This window comes from Pantherophis guttatus, chromosome 1, assembly GCF_059756535.1.
Source record: "Pantherophis guttatus breed Tessera chromosome 1, ASM5975653v1, whole genome shotgun sequence".
Classification (NCBI taxonomy): domain Eukaryota; kingdom Metazoa; phylum Chordata; class Lepidosauria; order Squamata; family Colubridae; genus Pantherophis; species Pantherophis guttatus.
In genome coordinates, this window is record NC_142063.1 from 55,226,644 (window position 1) to 55,230,584 (window position 3,941).

General features: G+C 42.7%; 1 non-coding gene across 1 annotated transcript; it reads right to left on the reverse strand.

Annotated features, from left to right (window-relative positions):
* Window positions 1-684: 684 nt before the first annotated feature.
* On the reverse strand, window positions 685-848 carry LOC117659680 (U1 spliceosomal RNA). Its single transcript, XR_009621554.1, has one exon. It is a non-coding gene; the product is annotated as a U1 spliceosomal RNA (small nuclear RNA).
* Between the last annotated feature and the right edge of the window lie 3,093 nt (window positions 849-3,941).

Here is a 3,941-nt window from a genome sequence, read left to right on the forward strand (position 1 = left end):
GCACCACCTGCCACCCCTCTCAATAAAGAATAGGCAGGGAAGGGAAACAGCCAGGCTGCTGTTGCCATTGGAGTAGGGTGGGATGTGTTGGGCTGCGAGATGCGCATCTTAACTTTGGCCAGCACGAAGAACAGGGAGGGGAGGCAACAGGATATCCAGTCCCATGCTCACTGCCTCCTGAACCCCCAAAATAAGACCCCCTGATAAGAAGGCCAAGGCATTATTTGGGGGGGTCAAAAGAAAATAAGACCCTTATTTTCGGGGAAACACGGTAGTGAGGACACAGAAATTGTAGTCAGTCATTTGCCATGGAAAAAATGCAAGGTATGCTGAGTGGTATAGCCAGTGCTGAGTTGACACTGCTTTCTCTGCTTACCTTTATAAAAAGAATAAGAAACAGACTAAAATTGACTTTTCCAGAAAAAATGATCAAACCATACATAAATGTATTGATTTTGTATGATAAAGAGTATTTGTATCAATAATTTTCCTGTGTTTTGATGTGTGCGCTCCACCGGTATAAATCACTACTTGTTCCACGTTGAGAACTTCCGTATTTTAATCATCTTCTCGTTCAGTGCTTCGTTACTTCAACTTGTTTTTATGAATTTTAATCATTGAAAGATTTTCTATAAACAAAATGAAGCAGGAAAAGGCATTAATCTATTCTTTGACTAGTAAAATCAGGGGATAGCGCGAACGCAGTCCCCCACTACCACAAATTATGCAGTCGAGTTTCCCGCATTTGGGGAAATCGCAGGGGTCAGCACACCCGGAGTGCAATGGATGAGCCTCACCCTGGGAAAACCTCCTTCATGATCAAGGTATCTCCCCTGCCAGGTAAGTATGCTTTGCTTCGCGACGGGACGCCTTCCCACCATTGCTCCACTCACTTCAGGTCACGGTGGCCCAAAGTATGCCGCCCAGGTCCTCCAGACCACGCTTGTTACACACGGAAACTTGCTGAGAACACCGTGAGGGAGGCCGTGGGAGACACACGCTCGCGCGATCCTCCGTGCGCCGCGCTTGCCGATTCCCCACAATGCCCGGCGCCGCCGCCTCATCTGCATACAACCCGCGGAGCTCCTCCTCTTTCTCGCCGGGTGGACAGTCTGAGCTGGGCGGTGCTTCGCTCGCCCGGCTTTCTGCGGAGGCGTGTGCCGGGGACGCTGCTAGTGCGCAACCGCAGCCTCTCAGTCTTGACGTTTGTTCGCCCGCCCGCCTTTGATTTTTCAATGTTTGGCGGCTTGCCTGCTAAATTATGATTTAATTAATTTAAATTATGACAATATCGCTAGTTGCTGATTTCCAATGCCAGCCAGTGGGAGGCACAGTGTTAACTCTTTCTAATCTTGTTTATAATCCAATCCTTAGTTTGGACTGACTGACCAAATTGCACTTTGCACAAATCTTATGCCGACTTATTTAGAGTTAGAAATAACTATACTTTCAATATTTCTAAGGCCATTATAATCTTCCCTTGCTTCACAATGGAGCCTAGTGCGCAGCCGCAGCCTCCGAGTCTTGGCGTCTGTTCGCCCCACCCGCCTTTGATGTTTCAATGTTTGGCGGGCTGCCTGCAGATTTCCCCCGAGCCTCCCCTCGTTTTAACGGTGCTGCCCTTCCTGCCTTGCTTCAGTTAACCGGATAGACGCCCTTGACGGCTGAAAGGTTGATCAATGAAGGCGAGGAAAAAAGCTCCTCGGAGTCGGGGTGATGGGTGGGAAGTTGCAGAAGTTATTCCATCTACCCCTGGGAAGGAGGCGCATGAGAGGCTACAGAGAACCCCGCTCTTGTCCTGAAATGTAGTCTTGGGGTGCAGCTATTTAATAAAGCATTTTCACCGTTGAGCAGATAGACAAGTGTTCCAGTGTTCCCCTAAATAGGGCTTATGCCTGTGCATTTCAAATACTGGCCTATGGAATATGCAAGGGTGGGTATAAACTCCCTTGTTTTGTGAGATTGCTTCATTACTTCACATCTTGTAGGTTACCTGCAAGTCCCCATAGAGGAGTGGTGGTGGTGGTGGTGGAGGGGCAGGCCTTGTGCATGGAACTGGCAAAGTGAACCCCTGGGAAATTCACTTCCTCCGCTTTTCTTATAGCCAAGCCTGGGCAGCAGCAGGTGGAGTGAAACTGGCTTGCCACCTCTTTGCTAACCAGGGAGGAATTCCACTCCTGATAATGGCGGTGGAGAATTTTCTATGGGTATTACTAGAACTCTTGCCTGTTTCAGCAAACCCTGCTGTCCTTTAGTTGAGGCGTTTTATTTATTTATTTATTTATTTATTTATTTATTTATTTATTTATTGACATCAGTCTTGACAACTTGGCCTGTGAGCACTTTATTTTCTGTTCCCGACATCTTCTGCTATCAAGGCAAAGTCACCCCATCCAAGGGACGGCTGTATTGGCTGCTGCTGAAAACAATAGCTGAGCTGTTCCCAGGTTGCACATAATTTCATTTATTTAATGGATTTCTAAGGCTGCTCACTTGTCAACTATTCTGGATGATTTATATGAAGAGTTCAGCCTATCACTAAAACCAACTTTTAAAATAATAACCCTGCTGGGAAGAATAAATCGGATCTGTTGCATTGATGCTGGGGCTTATCAGGACCACACATAAAAGTAACTCAGAGCCTGCTTGAGAAGTAATTCTCCATTTTCCTGAAAGCCAGAAGGGTTGGGCCACATTGATTGTGATGGTAGATACGTATTCCAAAAACACCCAAGATACAAGCAAAGTGTTATAAATCACTAAAATGCTACAAATGTGTTGGGAGAAAACAAAGCATGCTAATTATTTACTTAAATTTACCTAATATACCTGACTCAATAAATATATCATGAGGTAGGTGGCCTTAACTATGGCTCGGTGTGAGATCCTTTGTGAGACAAAGGTATATTATGAAAATGTTCTTAAAGAACTGTTGGGATCTTCAAACAGTGGAATTCCAGGGAAGTGGCTACATGAAATTTAATGGAATTTTATCCTAGACTGATTTCTTGAATAGTGAAAGTATTTGTCTCAGTAATGCTTGCAGGTATTGATTGGATAATAAATGTAAGGAATGGTGGGAAAATCTTTTTTCTGGCAACAGCAGAATGAAAATTCCTCTTGATATAGCTAATATATTGGGGAATATGGTGCGCATATTCATACTATATGCATACTATGCATTATATAGTAAAATTTGACAAGTTGTCAAATTAAAATTTAATACAGATTCAGAGGCAGAAACATGTCTCCTCTATAATTATCTTTTTTGTTGTAATATTTTTATCCACTGAACTATGAACAGAACAAACAGCAGATACAATTTTAGTGCAGTGTACCAAGCTATTGGAAAAGAATAGAAAAATAAAATTGAAATGCAGTTGTACACTTTATTCTTAAGCAGTATAGGCAATGAAGTATCAGTTGGGCCCAATCCTTTCCATCTTACTCTGTTTAAATTATGAATTAATTTGCAATTTGATGGGCTACTATTTGATTCAAAATTTTGTTCTCTTTAATGCCTGGATTGTCTTGTCATGAAACTGTTTTACTTTCTATGTCAAAGAATCCAGGTCTTTCCCACTTGCATCTAACAATGGCCCAAACTAGCAGTTCCTGACAGATACCTGCTCCACTTATGGGTTCCCTCAGCCATTCTTTATGCAGTCAAGTCTCCAATATTTGTCACAAATGTTGGGTAATGAAATGGTTCAGATTTCATAGAAGAGAGAGAAATAACAAGAACAGCTGTTCAAAAATTTGATTCAGAGTTTTGATTAGAAGTTGGTTGAAATTGAATAACATGCCTCCAAGTGATCTAGGGTTTAGCTAAGTGATAACCTATGGTGCGAGTGACATAGAATTGAGTCTCCCTTAATTATGTAAGTGTTAAAGTAGTATTTATTTATTTAGTAGGGTTTATTCTGATGATATTCAAAAGG